The sequence below is a fragment of the Oncorhynchus gorbuscha genome, linkage group LG15 (genome assembly GCF_021184085.1).
Source record: "Oncorhynchus gorbuscha isolate QuinsamMale2020 ecotype Even-year linkage group LG15, OgorEven_v1.0, whole genome shotgun sequence".
NCBI lineage: Eukaryota > Metazoa > Chordata > Actinopteri > Salmoniformes > Salmonidae > Oncorhynchus > Oncorhynchus gorbuscha.
In genome coordinates, this window is record NC_060187.1 from 81,430,998 (window position 1) to 81,451,595 (window position 20,598).

Genomic DNA, 20,598 nt, shown 5'->3' on the forward strand with positions numbered 1-20,598 from the left:
ACGGAGACTGAAGAGGAGAAATAGGGGAGGGGAGGGAGTGGGATATAAGGGAGATATAGGGGAAAGGCAGTGAGAAAGTCATTCTGAGCAGAGAGCGAGGTTAGGGGTTGGGTGGGGGTGGAGAGAGATGAGTAGTGTATTGGGAAGGTATTGGGTATTGGGGTGATCCTGCCTCTCAGTCTCAACCTCTCTCTGTTTTGATCAGAACTGCTCATTCCTTTCCTCACTCTCTTCCCCCTCCCTCTGTTTCTGCCACTGCCTGGCTACCACTCTGCTGCCTCTTCCCTCTTTACCTCACTCCCTCTGTTGCTGCCAGCTTCTCTTCCTCTCTACCACCCCAACCTCCCTCCCTGCCCCACTCTCCTTGTTTCTCTCTCTCTCCCCCTCTCCCCCTCCTCCTCCTCATCCCCCCCTCTGTCTGTTGCTGCCAGCTTCTCTTCCTCTCTACCACCCCAACCTCCCTCCCTGCCCCACTCTCCTTGTTTCTCTCTCTCTCCCCCCTCTCACCCCTCTCCCCCTCCCTCTGTCTGTTGCTGCCCGACCTGCTCCTGACTTGTCCTCCCTCCCTCTCTATTCCACTCTACCCTGCCTCTCTCTCTCTCTCTCTCTCTCTCTCTCTTCCCTCTGTCTGTTGCTGCCCGACCTGCTCCTGACTTGTCCTCCCTCCCTCTGTATTCCACTCTACCCTGTCTCTCTCTCTCTCTCTCTTCTTCCCTCTGTCTGTTGCTGCCCGACCTGCTCCTGACTTGTCCTCCCTCCCTCTGTATTCCACTCTACCCTGACTCTCTCTCTCTCTCTCTCTCTCTCTTCCCTCTGTCTGTTGCTGCCCGACCTACTCCTGACTTGTCCTCCCTCCCTCTGTATTCCACTCTACCCTGCCTCTCTCTCTCTCTCTTCCCTCTGTCTGTTGCTGCCCGACCTGCTCCTGACTTGTCCTCCCTCCCTCTGTATTCCACTCTACCCTGCCTCTCTCTCTCTCTTCCCTCTGTCTGTTGCTGCCCGACCTGCTCCTGACTTGTCCTCCCTCCCTCTGTATTCCACTCTACCCTGCCTCTCTCTCTCTCTCTCTCTCTCTGTTGTTCCCTGTCTTTTTCTCTGCTCTCTATTTTCAGTGGTGCAACATGAGGCAGTTTGTGGCTATCTGTCTGTTTGGACTCTCAGCTCTGCTCCACGGTGAGTGACTTTCATTCCCTCTCTCTCTCTGTATGTGTGTGTATGTATTTGTTGTGTGTGTTTGTGTGTCTGTGTCTGTCCGTGAATGTACAGTGTGTGTGTGTGTGTGTGTGTGTGTGTGTGTGTGTGTGTGTGTGTGTGTGTGTGTGTGTGTGTGTGTGTGTGTGTGTGTGTGTGTGTGTGTGTGTGTGTGTGTGTGTGTGTGTGTGTGTGTGTGTGTGTGTGTGTGTGTGTGTGTGTGTGTGTGTTTGCTGCATGTATGTGTGTGAGAGAGAGAGATGCATAGTGTCACGGCAGTGACAGTGAATTTACACAACTTTCTATAAACAGGGACACACAGTTTGTATGTCTGGGTGCACGGCCATTGATATATGAGATAACTCAACCGTACAGTTCCAGCTGTATAGCAGAGAGAGAAGAGAGGAGAGGGAAATGAACAGAGAGGGAGGAGAGAAGAGGAGCAGGAATAAAGAGAGACAAGGGAGAGGAATGATCACAGAGCTTGCAGGTTAGAATGTTGTTTATCACAGTTGTAAAATCCAACACTCATGTCTGTTTTAATCCATCGTTGGTTGATGTGTTCCTCTCTGCACCAGCAGCAGTATCTTAGATGACTAACTGTATATTGATATGGGCATCTCCATGCCCCATGTAAAGCTCATGATGGGGAGCACATCAAAAGCTAATAGTCTTTTTGAGAAGTTAAGAACATACAGTGCCTTCCGAAAGTATTCAGACCCCTTGGCTATTTCCACATTTTGTTACGTTACAGGCTTATTAGAAAATGGATGAAATAAATAAAAATCCTCAACAATCTGCACACAATACTCCATAATGACAAAGCAAAAACAGTTTTTCAAATGTATAAAATATTTCCATAACTATTCAGACCCTTTGCTATGAGACTCAGGTGAGCTCAGGTGCATCCTGTTTCCATTGATCCCGTTTCCATCCTTGAGATGTTTCAACAACTTGATTGGAATCCACCTGTGGTAAATGCAATTAGTTGGACCTGATTTGTAAAGGCACACACCTGGCTATATATGGTCCCACAGTTGACAGTGCATGTCAGAGCAAAAACCAAGCCATGAGGTCAAAGTTATTGTCCATAGAGCTCTGAGACAGGATTGTGTTGAGGCACAGATCTGGGTAAGGGTACCAAAACATTTCTGCAGCATTGAAGGTCCCCAAGAGCACAGTGGCCTCCATCATTCTTAAATGGAAGAAGTTTGGAATCACCAAGACTCTTCCTAGAGTTGGCCACTTGGCCCACTTGGCCAAACTGAGCATTTGGGGGAGAAGGGCCTTAGTCAGGAGGTGACCAAGAATCCGATGGTCAATCTGACAAAGCTCCAAAGTCCCTATGTGGAGATGGGAGAACTTTCCAGAAGGACAACCATCTCTGCAGTACTCCACCAATCATTCCTTTACAGTAGAGTGGCCAGACTGAAGCCACTCCTCAGTAAAAGGCACATGACAGCCCACTTGGAGTTTTCCAAAAGGCACCTAAAGGACTCTCAGACCATGAGAAACAAGATTCTCTGGTCTGATGAAACCAAGATTGAATTGTTTGGCCTGAATGCCAAGCGTCATGTCTGGAGGAAACCTGGCACCATCCCTATGGTGAAGCATGGTGGTGGCAGGATCATGCTGTGGGGATGTTTTTCAGCGTCAGGGACTGAGAGACTAGTCAGAATGGAGGGAAAGATGAACAGAGCAAAGTACAGAGATATCCTTGATGAAAACCTACTCCAGAGTGCTCAGGACCTCAGATTGCAGCACAGAGCCAAGACAATGCAGGAGTGGCTACAGGACAAGTCTCTGAAGGTCCTTGAGTGGCCCAGCCAGAGCCCGGATTTGAGCCCGATCGAACATCTCTGGAGAGACCTGAAAATATCTCTGCTGCGACACTCCCCATCCAACCTGACAGAGCTTGAGAGGCTCTGCAGAAACTCCTCAAATAGAGGTGTGCCAAACTTGTACCATCATACCCAAGAAGAATAGAGGCTGTAATCGCTGCCAAAGGTGCTCCAACTAAGTGCTGAGTAATGGGTCTGAAAGCTTATGTAAATGTTTTTGCTTTGTCATTATTGGGAGTTGTGTATAGATTGATGAGGGGGTAAAAGATTTTAATACATTTTAGAATAAGGCTGTAACATAACAAAATATGGAAAAAGTCAAGGGGTCTGAATACTTCCCGAATGCACTGTATACTGTACTGTATGTGGGCCTACAATAACCTTGTTAGACATTGCTACAGAATTGAATCAACTGCACAGATACATTAAGTCTGATACAGTTGTGAAACAGGAGTGAGTGAAGTCAGTCCACGATGGAGCTGCTAGAAGTGAGGTTCCTGGTCTGTCTGTCTGTCTGTCTGTCTGTCTGTCTGTCTGTCTGTCTGTCTGTCTGTCTGTCTGTCTGTCTGTCTGTCTGTCTGTCTGTCTGTCTGTCTGTCTGTCTGTCTGTCTGTCTGTCTGTCTGTCTGTCTGTCTGTCTGTCTGTCTGTCTGTCTGTCTGTATGTCTGTATGTCTGTCTGTCTGTCTGTCCTCCTGTCTGTGTGGAGTGTGTTAGTGTTTAATGTGTCTCTATTTGAAGGACTCGAGCATACGTTTTAACGGCCACAGAAAAGACTCTTGTCTGTTACTGATCGAGTCACTTAACAATTAACTGGCCTGTCTTGATACTTTCTCCCTCTCGTCACTCTCTCTCTCTCTTCTTGATTCTCCTCATTCTTCTTCTCTCGCCTCATCTTTCTCCCTCTCGTCACTCTCTCCTCTTGATTCTCCTCTTTCACCCTCTCTTCATGTCCCGCTCCCTGCCTCTTCCAGTCATCTATAAATCACTGTACTCGTTTTCAAAACAGCTTCGTTCAAAACCATTTGAAATTGTTCCATTCAGATGCTCTTCTTTTTTGCTGCATTTGTTCTCATCATGTTTTCATCTTCATCACTCACTTCTGTATTCATCTTTTCTTTTCCTACAGCTTCTCTCTTCCCCCTGTTTTACATATTCTTCATCTATCAGTGCATTCACATCTCCCACTCTCCTCCTTTTCTATTTATTTCTCTCTCATTTTCCTTCTGTCTTCTGGAATGTAGCTGTCTCTTTGTAACTGTCAGTTTTCTCTCCTCTGTTCCACTGTCTTCCAACCCCCCCATTGCCCTCTCTCCCCTCCCTCCTCATCCTTTTCCCTCCTTTCTACTCCTTATTCCCCCTCTCTCTCTCTCCCTCCCTCCTCCTCATCCTTTTCCCTCCTTTCTACTCCTTATCCCCCTCTCTCTCTCCCTCCCTCCTCATCCTTTTCCCTCCTTTCTACTCCTTATCCCCCTCTCTCCCCTCCCTCCTCCTCATCCTTTTCCTCCTTTCTACTCCTTATCCCCCTCACCCCCTCCTCCTCATCCTTTTCCCTCCTTTCTACTCCTTATCCCCCTCTCTCTCTACCCCTCCTCCTCATCCTTTTTTCTCCTTTCTACTCCTTATCCCCCATCCTCATCCTTTTCCCTCCTTTCTACCCCTTATCTTCCCCCTCTCTCTCTCCCCTCCCTCCTCCTCATCCTTTTCCCTCCTTTCTACTCCTTATCCCCCCCTCTCTCCCTCCCCCTCTCTCAGTATCTGAGCAGGGTCCCCACCAGCGTAATCTATTGAGGGAGCTACTGAGGGACTATAACCGTATGGAGAGACCTGTTGCCAACGACTCTCTACCACTCACTGTCCGATTCTCCTACACTCTCTTACAAGTCATGAATGTGGTACGCTACCATGTTCTCTTATACATTCATATAAACACACACACACACACACACACACACACACACACACACACACACACACACACACACACACACACACACACACACACACACACACACACACACACACACACACACACACACACACACACACACACACACACACACACACACACACACACACACACACACACACACTAACTGAACTGTCTTCATCTTATTCCAGGATGAGAAAACCAGATCCTCACCACTAATGCCTGGCTTCAGATGGTGAGGATGACCCTGCATGTGTGTCCATGCCCGCTTGTGTGTGTGTGTGTGTGGTGTGGCTCCCTGGCTGCGTTTAGACAGGCAGCCCAATTCTGTAATTTCTTTCACTAATTGGTATTTTGCTCTGAAAAAGATCTGATGTGAAAAGATCTGATGTGATTGGTCAAAATATCAATTAGTGGCAAGATATCAGAATTGGTCTGCCTGTGTAAACACAGCCCCTGTAACCTTAATAATTTATTGACTGGATTTGTATAGCAATGGTTTGACCACTACCTTCAGTGGAACCAGTCAGAGTACCCTGGAGTGAAAACCCTTCGCTTCACTACTGACCAGGTCTGGATACCTGATATACTACTGTACAACAGGTGTGGGTCTCTCTCTTTCTCTTTCTCTCTCTCTCTTTCTAAAAATGTATTTGTTTATTAAAATTAAAATATCAAGGCAACCAGCTGCAATAGGATTTATAGTTTGCTCAACTGTATAGGATAGATAGCAAGAGCTTAACACACGTGCGTTGTACTATATACTGAGTTTGGAAGGACACCTGTATCTTTGTAGTGACTGGGTGCATTGATACACCATCCAAAATGGAATTAATAACACCATGCTCCAAGGGGTATTCAATGTCTGAATTTTTTTAACGTCTCAACCAATAGGTGCCCTTCTTTGCGAGGAATTGGAAAATATCCCTGGTCTTTGTGATTGAATCTGTTTGAAATTCACTTCTCGACTGAGGGACCTTACAGATAATTGTATGTGTGGGGTACAGAGATGAGGTAAAGAACCATGTTAAACACTAATATTGCACACAGAGCAAGCAATATATATTTAAAAAAAAGTTGAATAATTATTGACTCAAGACATGCAGCTTTTCATTTTTAATTAATTTCAAAACATTTCTAAAAAACGAAATTCAACTTTCACATTATGGGGTACTTCGTGTTGTCCAGTGACACAAAATCTCAAAGTAATCCATTTTAAATTCAGGCTGTAACACAACAAAATGTGGATCAAGTCTAGGGGTTGTGTCACGGATCCCCCGGTACTACTGCTCATTCCGGAGGTACTACTGTTCATTCCATTCACCAGCTCCGGAGGTACTACTGCTCATTCCTCATTCCATTCACCAGCTCCGGAGGTACTACTGCTCATTCCGGAGGTACTACTGCTCATTCCATTCACCAGCTCCGGAGGTACTACTGCTCATTCCATTCACCAGCTCCGGAGGTACTACTGCTCATTCCATTCACCAGCTCCGGAGGTACTACTGCTCATTCCGGAGGTACTACTGCTCATTCCATTCACCAGCTCCGGAGGTACTACTGCTCATTCCTCATTCCATTCACCAGCTCCGGAGGTACTACTGCTCATTCCGGAGGTACTACTGCTCATTCCATTCACCAGCTCCAGAGGTACTACTGCTCATTCCATTCACCAGCTCCGGAGGTACTATTGCTCATTCCATTCACCAGCTCCGGAGGTACTACTGCTCATTCCATTCACCAGCTCCGGAGGTACTACTGCTCATTCCATTCACCAGCTCCGGAGGTACTACTGCTCATTCCATTCACCAGCTCCGGAGGTACTACTGCTCATTCCATTCACCAGCTCCGGAGGTACTACTGCTCATTCCATTCATCAGCTCCGGAGGTACTACTGCTCATTCCATTCACCAGCTCCGGAGGTACTACTGCTCATTCCGGAGGTACTACTGCTCATTCCATTCACCAGCTCCGGAGGTACTACTGCTCATTCCATTCACCAGCTCCGGAGGTACTACTGCTCATTCCATTTACCAGCTCCGGAGGTACTACTGCTCATTCCATTCACCAGCTCCGGAGGTCTATGTCACCGGCCTTCTAGGCGTCACTGGATTCATTACCACCAACCACAGACTGTCTTGTCTCATTACGCACCCCTGGTTCCCATTCCCCCTGATTAGTATGTTATATATGTGCCCTCTGTTCCCCATTGTCCTTGTCGGTTATTGTTACCATGTCCCTTAGTCCTGTGAGTACCTGTGCTATTGTTTCGGCTTCCATGATACGTGTTATTGTGTACTTGTTTTACGGGTCTCATCCCGTGTATTATTTAGAAGTTTCTACCTCGCTCTTATGTTTGGGTGGAGAGAATAAAAACCCTATTACGCATTCCTGCAGCTGTCTCCAATCATTAGACAACGTGAAAGGTTGTGAATGCTTTATGAGCTACATTATAATAGGTTACATATTAGTGATGAGTTGTTCGCAAATGAACAGCTCTTTTTGAACAGATCTTTTTGATGAACGTCTGGAACCATATTGTATCTGTGAATGAGGCGTTCATTTGACTCACTGCTACTACTGCTTTAGGAGCTCCAGACAACCATTCTCTGAAGCTATTCATTCCTCGCTGCAGGAACAGTAGGTAGTGAGGAGAGAGCCAAGCAATCTAATTTTGTCATTTAAAATGTATTTGAACTCACATTTCACTATCTGCATAATGGTAGGGAACATTTTAGGCTTTATATTAGAAATATGCTATTTTTTATGTTTCTCACACTTTTTTTATGCACTACTAAATAAAGAGCCGTTTGGGAGCCAAATGAACGGCTCATTTAGGTGAACGGCACCAAAGATCTGGCTTCCCGAAAAATACTCATCACTAGTTATACCCTAACACAGTGATCTGAAACTCCTGGTTTACAGGCCACATCAAGCCTGCAAGTCACATAATTGCTGGCTTGCAAAATTATGTAATTCCTATTAGAATCTAGCCAGAGTGAAGATATCCAGACTAATAGATTGGATTAGTTTAGAAAAATGCCTTTTGTCTTTGTGTAGCATAAGCTTAATCAGCCAAACAATGTGTATGCAAAAACACAGGTATTAAAACAAAAAAAATCATCCTGTAATAAAGCACGCTGGGAAATATGTTAATGATGGGCATGGCTTTGAGCAGAATCTAGAATCTTGTGTTGAGAAAACAGAAAACAGCTGGTTGCCTTGATATTTGAATTTAAATCAACTTAAATGCTATTTTGAAGTTCACTCAACCCAGAGAATAATGCTGATTAAGCAACTGGTTAAGTTAAAGTACACACACACACACACACACACACACACACACACACACACACACACACACACACACACACACACACACACACACACACACACACACACACACACACACACACACACACACACACACACACACACACACACACACACACACACACACACACACACACACACACACACACCTTGCTGATCTTTCTTTTTTGTCCTTCTCAGTGCTCATGATAAATTTGATGCCACCTTTAAGAGCTATGTGCTGGTCAACTCTAGTGGATTCTGTGAGTACCTCCCTCCAGGTAAGTCTATAGATCAACCTTTCTCTCTTTTTATTCTTCCCTGACCTTCCCCTCTCTCATTCAGTTTAACATAGATATAGGGGAGAGTGGGGTAAGTTGAGACAAGGAGTACGTTGAGCCACACTGGTTTCTAATAAATCATACGCAACATTTATCATTTGATCAAATATTTAGGAAGAGGTCATTTCAAGGAGTCTGTGAATGAAGAAACTACATCGAAAAAGTGGTAAGCAAGTTAGGTCCAAAAAAGGTATTTTCACCAAGTCAAACAAATATATTGTGTTAGATGTTTTATGATGCTTATATCTAAACCAAGGTAGATCATTTAACATTCTTGAAAATGCAAGTGTTTTACATCCTTCAAAAGATTATAATCTTGGTTATCAAACTACGTTTTCCGATTTAAAATAGCTATTACAGAGAACAAATCCCATGCTTTTGTTTGAGAAGAGCGATCAACAACAAAAACATTTTCCACCATGACAGTTTTGACACATTCACATCTGAATGTAAAATTATGACTTACATTCTGATATCTTGCTCTTATATCTCTTCCTGAGGGTCCCAGTGGTCAAATTAAGTGCCGTTTTCTTTGATAAAATCCATTTTTATAGCCTAAAATGAAACATTTTGTAAACCGTTTGTGTCGTGAATTCCATCTCTATCAACTTTTATGGAGCATTCGACGTAATTACACACAGTAAACAATCGTTTATCTAGTCATAGTTGGTTTCGGTGCAAACTTCTGGATGTTTGCAACACAGCCAAACTTGATTGTTTTTTTTGCGGGGAGTATTGACTGAAGTGAACTGATTTGAAGACAACAAGCAATGACTTCATTGCGCACCAATAATATCAGCGAAGCTTCGTTGATTGACTGTATTTCTGCCCAATGATCACTGATGTTCTTGAAATCTAACTGGGTAGATAGCCAATGAGCTGAGTTAAACGCCAGTATGTGATGGTTATGGGTTGGCCCACCATCCCTTGTTTGTAAACAAACTTCATTCTCGCTTTGACCATCAGAGTAGGTGCAGTCACGCTTGTTATGCACAGCAGTATTTTGGAAAGTAGTATTTTGGAAAGTGTTTTTTCAACGATTTCATTGAAGACATCATGGCGAATAAATCAGGAAAAGCGAAATCCTAGTCTAAGTATACAGATTTGCACCAGATTATAGATGAGATTGATCTGGAAAGTGAGACAGATTTTTTGTTTGATTTACATTTACATCATTTACATTTAAGTCATTTAGCAGACGCTCTTATCCAGAGCGACTTACAAATTGGTGCATTCACCTTATGACATCCAGTGGAACAGTCACATTACAATAGTGCATCTAAATCTTAAAGGGGGGTGAGAAGGATTATTTATCCTATCCTAGGTATTCCTTAAAGAGGTGGGGTTTCAGGTGTCTCCGGAAGGTGGTGATTGACTCCGCTGTCCTAGCGCCGTGAGGGAGTTTGTTCCACCATTGGGGGGCCAGAGCAGCGAACAGTTTAGACTGGGCTAAGCGGGAACTGTACTTCCTCAGTGGTAGGGAGGCGAGCAGGCCAGAGGTGGATGAATGCAGTGCCCTTGTTTGGGTGTAGGGCCTGATCAGAGCCTGGAGGTACTGAGGTGCCGTTCCCCTCACAGCTCCGTAGGCAAGCACCATGGTCTTGTAGCGGATGCGAGCTTCAACTGGAAGCCAGTGGAGAGAGCGGAGGAACGGGGTGACGTGAGAGAACTTTGGAAGGTTGAACACAAGACGGGCAGCGGGGTTCTGGATGAGTTGTAGGGGTTTAATGGCACAGGCAGGGAGCCCAGCCAACAGCGAGTTGCAGTAATCCAGACGGGAGATGACAAGTGCCTGGATTAGGACCTGCACCACTTCCTGTGTGAGGTAGGGTCGTACTCTGCGGATGTTGTAGAGCATGAACCTACAGGAACGGGCCACCGCCTTGATGTTAGTTGAGAACGACAGGGTGTTGTCCAGGATCACGCCAAGGTTCTTAGCGCTCTGGGAGGAGGACACAATGGAGTTGTCAACCGTGATGGCGAGATCATGGAACGGGCAGTCCTTCCCCGGGAGGAAGAGCAGCTCCGTCTTGCCGAGGTTCAGCTTGAGGTGGTGATCCGTCATCCACACTGATATGTCTGCCAGACATGCAGAGATGCGATTCGCCACCTGGTCATCAGAAGGGGGAAAGGAGAAGATTAATTGTGTGTCGTCTGCATAGCAATGATAGGAGAGACCATGTGAGGTTATGACAGAGCCAAGTGACTTGGTGTATAGCGAGAATAGGAGAGGGCCTAGAACAGAGCCCTGGGGACACCAGTGGTGAGAGCGCGTGGTGAGGAGACAGATTCTCGCCACGCCACCTGGTAGGAGCGACCTGTCAGGTAGGACGCAATCCAAGCGTGGGCCGCGCCGGAGATGAACAACTCGGAGAGGGTGGAGAGGAGGATCTGATGGTTCACAGTATCGAAGGCAGCCGATAGTTCTAGAAGGATGAGAGCAGAGGAGAGAGAGTTAGCTTTAGCGGTGCGGAGCGCCTCCGTGATACAGAGAAGAGCAGTCTCAGTTGAATGACTAGTCTTGAAACCTGACTGATTTGGATCAAGGTCATTCTGAGAGATAGCGGGAGAGCTGGCCAAGGACGGCACGTTCAAGAGTTTTGGAGAGAAAAGAAAGGAGGGATACTGGTCTGTAGTTGTTGACATCGGAGGGATTGAATGTAGGTTTTTTCAGAAGGGGTACAAATCTCGCTCTCTTGAAGATGGAAGGGACGTAGCCAGCGGTCAGGGATGAGTTGATGAGCGAGGTGAGGTAAGGGAGAAGGTCTCCGGAAATGGTCTGGAGAAGAGAGGAGGGGATAGGGTCAAGCGGGCAGGTTGTTGGGCGGCTGGCCGTCACAAGACGCGAGATTCCATCTGGAGAGAGAGGGGAGAAAGAGGTCAGAGCACAGGGTAGGGCAGTGTGAGCAGAACCAGCGGTGTCGTTTGACTTAGAAAACGAGGATCGGATGTCGTCGACCTTCTTTTCAAAATGGTTGACAAAGTAATCTGCAGAGAGGGAGGAGCGGGGGAGGGGGAGGAGGATTCAGGAGGGAGGAGAAGGTGGCAAAGAGCTTCCTAGGGTTAGAGGCAGAAGCTTGGAATTTAGAGTGGTAGAAAGTGGCTTTAGCAGCAGAGACAGAAGAGGAAAATGTAGAGAGGAGGGAGCGAAAGGATGCCAGGTCCGCAGGGAGGCGAGTTTTCCTCCATTTCCGCTCGGCTGCCCGGAGCCCTGTTCTGTGAGCTCGCAATGAGTCGTCGAGCCACGGAGCGGGAGGGGAGGACGAGTGTTATGATTCAGACATTGAAGAGCTGTTTCTGAAAGGACAGGACATACTTCTGGACGGGTAGGTGCTAATGCCGTTTTATGAAATATAAATATGTATATACAGTGGGGCAAAAAAGTATTTAGTCAGCCACCAATTGTGCAAGTTCACTTAAAAAGATGAGAGAGGCCTGTAATTTTCATCATAGGTACACTTCAACTATGACAGACAAAATGAGAAAAATATATATATTTGCAAATGATGGTGGAAAATAAGTATTTGGTCAATAACAAACGTTTATCTCAATACTTTGTTATATACCCTTTTTGTTGGCAATGTCAGAGGTCAAACGTTTTCTGTAAGTCTTCACAAGGTTTTCACACACTGTTGCTGGTATTTTGGCCCATTCCTCCATGCAGATCTCCTCTAGACCAGTGATGTTTTGGGGCTGTTGCCGGGCAACACGGACTTACAACTCCCTCCAAAGATTTTCTATGGGGTTGAGATCTGGAGACTGGCTAGGCCACTCCAGGACCTTGAAATGCTTCTTACGAAGCCACTCCTTCGTTGCCCGGGCGGTGTGTTTGGGATCATTGTCATGCTGAAAGACCCAGCCACGTTTCATCTTCAATGCCCTTGCTGATGGAAGGAGGTTTTCACTCAAAATCTCACGATACATGGCCCCATTCATTCTTTCCTTTACACCGATCAGTCGTCCTGGTCCCTTTGCAGAAAAACAGTCCCAAAGCATGATGTTTCCACCCCCATGCTTCACAGTAGGTATGGTGTTCTTTGGATGCAACTCAGCATTCTTTGTCCTCCAAACACGACAAGTTGAGTTTTTTCCAAAAAGTTATATTTTGGTTTCATCTGACCATATGACATTCTCCCAATCTTTTCTGGATCATCCAAATGTTCTCTAGCAAACTTCAGACGGGCCTGGACATGTACTGGCTTAAGCAGGGGGGACACGTCTGGCATTGCAGGATTTGAGTCCCTGGTGGCGTAGTGTGTTGCTGATGGTAGGCTTTGTTACTTTGGTCCCAGCTCTCTGCAGGTCATTCACTAGGTGGTTCTGGGAGTTTTGCCCACCGTTCTTGTGATCATTTTGACCCCACGGGGTGAGATCTTGCGTGGAGCCCCAGATCGAGGGAGATTATCAGTGGTCTTGTATGTCTTCCATTTCCTAATAATTGCTCCCACAGTTGATTTCTTCAAACCAAGCTGCTTACCTATTGCAGATTCAGTCTTCCCAGCCTGGTGCAGGTCTACAATTTTGTTTCTGGTGTCCTTTGACAGCTCTTTGATCTTGGCCATAGTGGAGTTTGGAGTGTGACTGTTTGAGGTTGTGGACAGGTGTCTTTTATACAGATAACAAGTTCAAACAGGTGCCATTAATACAGGTATCGAGTGGAGGACAGAGGAGCCTCTTAAAGAAGAAGTTACAGGTCTGTGAGAGCCAGAAATCTTGCTTGTTTGTAGGTGACCAAATACTTATTTTCCACCATAATTTGCAAATAAATGTGCAAATTTCTCATTTTGTCTGTCATAGTTGAATTGTACCTATGATGAATATTACAGGCCTCTCTCATCTTTTTAAGTGGGAGAACTTGCACAATTGGTGGCTGACTAAATACTTTTTTGCCCCACTGTATATTGTTTTTTCAAATATATATATATATATATATATATATATATATATATATATATTTGCAATTTGCAATGAAATGTGTGATGAAATGTGTGAAGTACACATTGGCTATAGTGTATGTATGTATGTATGTATGTATGTATGTATGTATGTATGTATGTATGTGTATACACACACATGGCCACTGCGCCTGATACTCCTCTCCATTTCCATATGAAATAGCCATTGGGTGCTGTTGGGGGGAGGGCAGGCCCACAACAATGGCCGAAGTTGATTGGAACAGCACTTCACCTTAGTGGCTGTTCCCTCTGCTCTATACAATACATATCTGTTTATTTTATGTGATGATAAAAGGCTAATACAACACAAATATTTTTGTAATGTTTTCTTTCACAGTGATAGCGACTCCGACTGGGAGCCCCCGGTGCCAAGCTCCCCGCTCTACCTCTGCCCCCTCTACTCCTGCCTCCAGTGGTGTTCATATGCCACAGTTCATTACTGCAGGCATGACTGTGCCTCAGGGCCAAAAGGGCACAGCATGGAGGCGTCGTTGTGTTCTGTGTCGCATGAAGTCCCCCATCACCTACACCACTTTTTCAGTTTGCTTCTGCTTTACATCAGAAAGAGACTGCTATTGGGACATGGCACAGGCAGCAAAATATTGTGTAGAGGACTTCCAAACGGTCTACCCCTGTATTTTTAAAATATTTTAAAAAACATTTTAATATTTTTTTTGTGTGTGTTAGAATTGCTTTTTGATATGTTGTATATAGTTATTTGCACTGTTGTATATAGTTGTAGGTCATTTCACCAATTCGGCCACTTGGGTACATTTGGCAACTTGTGTGGGACACCTGGGTGACTTCATACTAAATGTCAGGTAGCTCACCCATTCCTGAAGTTATCAGTCTGAAACTTTGCACACCTACAGTTGCCCTCTTGTGTTATCCATCATCTCCAGCATCCTATCTGACTGTGTGGCTTTTCTAGTACATGTGAAAGACGATGCTACAACAATAAAAAACAGAAAACGTATGCTCTTTCTTTCTCTTTTCTTCCACCTGTGTTATATTCTCCTACATTCAATTAACATTTCCACAAACTTCAGAATGTTTCCATCCAAATGATACCAAGAATATGCATATCCTTGCCTCTGGGGCTGAGCTACAGGCAGTCAGATTAGGTATGTCTTCAGGTGGAAATTGAGAACAAGGGATGCAGCCATATTAAGGATTCTCTTACTTTAGACACACATCCATTCCTTCTTCCACAATGGTTATCATTTCCATTACCCCCTTGTCCATGCTACATAACCTCTTTCTTAGGAACTAACATTATTCATCAGATATTGTAAAACAAGGTAGAGTTTAATTAGTTATAGTTCTATTTCAATTTACACATTGTTTAGTCATTATTCATAACATTCCTAACACTTCCTGTCCCAGGTATTTTCAGCAGTGCGTGTGAAGTGGACGTGCGTTGGTTTCCCTTTGACGTCCAGCACTGTGAGCTGAAGTTTGGCTCGTGGACGTTTGACGGCTGGCTGCTGGACCTCCAGATGCAGGAGGCTGACCTATCAGGATACATGTCCAATGGAGAGTGGGAACTGCTGGGTGAGAGAGCTCTGTCTGCCCCCGACCCTCTTGTATCTCTCTCACCTCCATATTACTTTCCAATCTCTCACTCCCTGTTTCCTGCCCTCTTGTAGGTGTACCAGGTGATCGTCATGAGATATTTTATGAGTGCTGTACAGAGCCCTACTCTGACGTGACCTTTGTTGTGACCCTACGACGGAGAACTCTATTCTACGCTCTCAACCTCCTCGTCCCCTGTGTTCTCATCTCCTCCTTGACACTGTTGGTGTTTCTACTGCCAGCCCAATCGGGGGAGAAGATCGGTCTGGGTGAGGAGAGGGGGAGGAGGCAAGGGGGAGGCGAGGGGAGAGGGGGGGAGGAGGAGGAAGGAAGAGGGAGAGGCAGAGGGAGAGGCGTAGGACAGGGGGAGGGAGAAGAGGAGTATAAAAGGGAGAAGTGATGGAGACAGGAGAGATGTTGGAGGTGAAAAGGGGAGGTCTGAGGCACTGGAACATGTAAAATATGATGAAAATAGGGAAGATGATGAGGTGTAAGGGAAGATGACGAGGTGTAAGGGAAAGATAGAAGAGAAAGAAATTACAGTTCAGAGTGATTAAAAATAAATCAGGTGTTAGAGATGAGATAATGGAGGGAGAGAAGGGGTGTGGGTAGGGAGGGACAGAGATGGGGGAGAGAATGGGTGTGGGTAGGTGATAGAGGAATTCTAAATTCCTTTATGTTTTATTGCCAAACCAATTCGCACTCATTTCTAATTCATTAATGAATTGTAAGTTCATTAATTATGCATGAAGTAGATTGAGACCAGTCTTAAAAGCCAAAAGTAACAGTGTTTATTACAAGAGAGTACTGAATGCTTACACATATTTCCACAGGTTATAAACTGAAAATGACGTCAGCGTTTTCCAAACGTTCCATTTCACAAACAGAGGGCCCCTCTAGCTCTTGAGCCCTCGCGTTATCAGCACGAAGTCAAGGCCAGTCAGCATAAATCAACATTCCCGACAATCTGGAGATGGCCCGTTCCCACCACCTGGAGATTTGTACAACTGAATGAACTAAGGAACAGACCTTCATTGTTACTAACTCCTGACTATATTATATACAATTGGGAAAGGAGCAAGAGAGAAACTCACATGTACAGTATATTATAGCATTTGGACTAGTCAGTTTCTGATTGAAATGTATACATAATTAGTCATTTCAACCATATTTTCCTCTATCAGTAGGGGAGGGACAGAGATGGAGGGAGAGAATGGGTGTGGGTAGGGGAGGGACAGAGATAGAGGGAGAGGAGGGGGACAGAGAGGTGAGGGACAGTGATAGAGGAGAGAAGGGGGTGGGGAGGGAAGGACAGAGATGTAGGGAGAAAAGGGAGGGCCAGAGATAGAGGGAGAAAGAAGGAGAGTGTGGAGGGGAAGGACAGAGATGGGGAGAGATGGATGGGTGGGGTGAGTTGGCAGAGAGATGGAGAATTGTACTACCCACAAGTATTGCTGTATTTCCCAGTGTAATAATATCCCTTTCCCCATCTCTCCAGGCATTACAATTCTTCTCTCTCAGACTTTCTTCATGTTGCTTGTGGCTGAGATTATGCCAGCTACCTCAGACTGCATACCACTGATAGGTCAGTGAATGTTTGTGTGTGTGGGTGCGTGTCTCTGTATAAGTGTACTATAATACTGTGTCTCCATCCTAGGTCAGTATTTTGTGAGTACCATGGTTACCGTAGGGATGTCAGTGGTGGCGACTGTAGTTGTACTTCAGTACCATCACCACAACCCCAACAGTGGAGACATGCCTCAATGGGTGAGGCTCTGTCTGTCTACTGATTATGACGTGTCTGTGACTGTCTGTGTGTGTTCATCTCATATCTGTGAATGTCTGCACCTTGTGTGTGTCCTGTCCTCTTCTATCAGGTGCAGTTTGTTCTGCTGCAGTACATTACCTGGTTCCTCTTATCTACTTACTTTACAGGGCATTCGGAATGTATTCAGACCCTTTTCTACTTCCACATTTTGTTACATTACAGCCTTATTCTAAAATGGATTAAATCGTTTCCCCATCAATCTACACACAATACACCATAATGACAAAGCAAAAACAGGTGTTTAGAAATGTTTGCAAATGTATATATTATCTATATATATATATATATATATATATATATATATATATATATATATATATATATATATATATATATATATATATATATATATATATATATATGTGTATATATATATATATATATGTATATATATATATATATATGTGTATATATATATATATGTGTATATATATATATATGTGTATATATATATATATATATATATATATATATATATATATATATATATATATATATATATATATATATATATAAAATGAAATATCACATTTACATAAGTATTCAGACCCTTTACTCAGTACTTTGTTGAAGCACCGTTATCAGTAATTATGGGTCTTCTTGGGTATGACGCTACAATCTTGACACACCTGTATTTGGGGAGTTTCTCACATTCTTCTCTGCAGATCCTCTCAAGCTCTGTCAGGTTGGATGGGGAGCGCTGCACAACTATTTTCAGGTGTCTCCAGAGATGTTCAAATCCGGGCTCTGGCTGGGCCACTCAAGGACATTCAGAGACTTCTCCCAAAGTCACTCTGTGTTGTCTTGGCTGTGTGGTTAGGGTCATTGTCCTGTTGCAAGGCGAACCTTTGCCCCAGTCTGAAGTACTGAGCGCTCTGGAGCAGGTTTTCATTAAGGATATCTCTGTACTTTGCTCTGTTCATCTTTCCCTCGATCCTGACTAGTCTCCCAGTCCCTTCCTCTGAAAAAAACACCCCCACAGCATGTGCTGCCACCACCATGCTTCAATGTAGGGATGGTATCAGGTTTCCTCCAGACATGAGGCTTGGCATTCAGGTCAAAGAGTTCAATCTTGGTTTCATCAGACTAGATAATATTGTTTCTCATGGTCTGAGAGTCCTTTGGGTGCTTTTTGGCAGGTGTTTGACACAATCCTGTCTCAGAGCTCTAAGGACAATTCCTACGATCTCATGGCTTGGTTTTTGCTCTGACCTTATATAGACTGGTGTGTGCCTTTCCAAATCATGTCAAATCAATTGAATTTACCACAGGTAGATTCCAAACAAGTTGTAGAAACATTTCAAGAATGATCAATGGAAACAGGATGCACCTGAGCTCAATTTCGAGTCTCATAACAAAGGGTCTGAATACTTATGTAAATGAGGTATTTCTGTTTTTTATATTTCATAAATGTTCAAACATTTGTTTTCAAACATACCTGTTTTTGCTTTGTCATTATGGGGTATTTTGTGTAGATTGATGAGGAAAACTGTTTATTTAATCCATTTTAGAATAAGGCTGTAATGTAACAAAATGTGTAAAAAAGCAAAGGGGTCTGAATACTTTCCAGATGCATTGTGTTCTCTGTGTGTGTGTGTCCTCTCCCTCTCTCAGTTGGTTCTGGCACAGAAGGTCCCTGGGTCCTCTTACTTACTGTGTGTGTGTCTCTCAGGTTGAGTTGGTTCTACTCCAGTGGGTTCCCTGGTTTCTGAGAATGAAGTGTCCAGAAGACTGGGGTGAGCTCACACCCCAACACAGCCCCTCCAACCCCCAGACCAAGACCTGCTCCTCTGCCCCCACCACCACCACTCCAGCCCCTTAACCTTCCCCCAGAGCCTCACCTCTCTGCAGGCCAGTCTAAGCCAGCTCAGCCAGCCCCTACCACACCCACCTTGCAACCCTACCCTCCAGTACTATCCCAACCTTAACCCAAACCCCAACCTCAATATCCACCTTAACCGAAATCGATATCCCCAGCCCCTTCTTAACCTACACCCCAACCTACACCCCAATCTTCCCTCCATCCCCCATGCTCAGCCCAATGGACATCTGCCATACATGGGCTTCCAGAGTCCTCCTGAACCTGACCCTGCTGTCACCTGGAGAGGAGGAAGAGGAGGAGGAGGAGAAGAAAGAAGGGTTCTGACACCCGCATCCTCCACCACCACCCACCCTCCTCCACAATGCTGGGTAGCCCCTGCCACAACCCCCCACATCTCCAGACCCTGACTCCTCATCCTCAGGTTCCAGCTGTGTGGAGGATGGGGCTGGAGCAGTCGAAGCGGGTACTTGCCATGCCCAGGTCAGGGTGTTCCAGGCTGGGGAAGCAGAGGCCCAGCTCCAGGCCCTGCTGGTGGAGGTGCGGTTCCTGGCCGAGGTCTCCGTGAGCAGGACCGCAGGGTGAGCGTGGCGGAGAAGTGGCAGTTTGCAGCAGTGGTCATTGACCGTCTGTGTCTGGTGGGGTTCAGTGTGTTCAACATAATTTGTACCATTGCAATCCTCATGGCCGCACCCAACTTTGCAGAGGCCGCCTCCAAGGACTTCTTCTGAGAAGGAGCCCGCGGCTTCTAAATCGTTTCGACCACTCAAACAACAACAATAACAACATATATCCATATTTCTGCCAAGATGCGCTTTTAAGATCAGATTGACAAGTTACAACGTATATTTCTTGCATTTGATGCATTCAGAGTCTTTGGGGATTTTAATTTGGGGTAAATGGAGATTGGCAAACCCATGCTTAAGCTTATTTAAATCCTCTATGCTGCATCAGTTGGGCTACAGGTTATAATTATTTTAAAGAGACATTTTGTAGAATGTCCTTTTAAAAAGTCACCAGAAGTGACGATTTAACAGTCTTAAAAAAAATATTTAAAAACATCCGGGGGTTCATGCCCCCGGACCCCCCAGAAAAGGAGTGGGAGACTATGGAGCAATTTCATTGGGAACATAAATTGTATTTGAATTCCATAATTTATGTATTATGATATTGAATTTAAATTCTGTGCAATTGCTGTGCCTTTCTTCTGTCTTCCGGGTCTTCATGCCCAGTTTGGCTAATGTAGGGGGAGTTATGTGTCAAATCTTTCACTGATGATGAAAGATGTCTCCAATCGGTCCTTCTGTAGCTCAGTTGGTAGAGCATGGCGCTTGTAATGCCAGGGTAGTGGGTTTGATCCCCGGGACCACCCATACGTAGAATGTATGCACACATGACTGTAAGTCGCTTTGGATAAAAGCGTCTGCTAAATGGCATATATTATTATTATTATTATATTATGATGATGTTATTGTCCTTTGGCCATGTGTTAATAAATGTGATATGTGTGATGATGGGAACTGGACAGAGAGGGGACAGAAGTCATATTGGGCTGGCACCAGGTTCTGTGGCTTCATCTCAGCTGAGCACTGCTTCAAACAAAATAACCATACACACACACGAACACACACTAATAAATAAAACTGTTGTTGTCAGACTGTCTGGAGGAACTACAATAGGTGTCAGTCTACGTTTTGCATCTCAAAATAAATAATCTTATTTTCTACTTTTCTATGTCTTTTCTGGACAGTCTCCTTCCGATCAAAGACGCAGAGACAGAGAGTAGTTAACAGAGACGCAGAGGGAG

At 44.9% G+C, this 20,598-nt stretch overlaps 1 pseudogene; it reads left to right on the forward strand.

Annotated features, from left to right (window-relative positions):
• Positions 1-987: 987 nt before the first annotated feature.
• Positions 988-19,525, forward strand: LOC123997345 (annotated as a pseudogene).
• Positions 19,526-20,598: the final 1,073 nt, after the last annotated feature.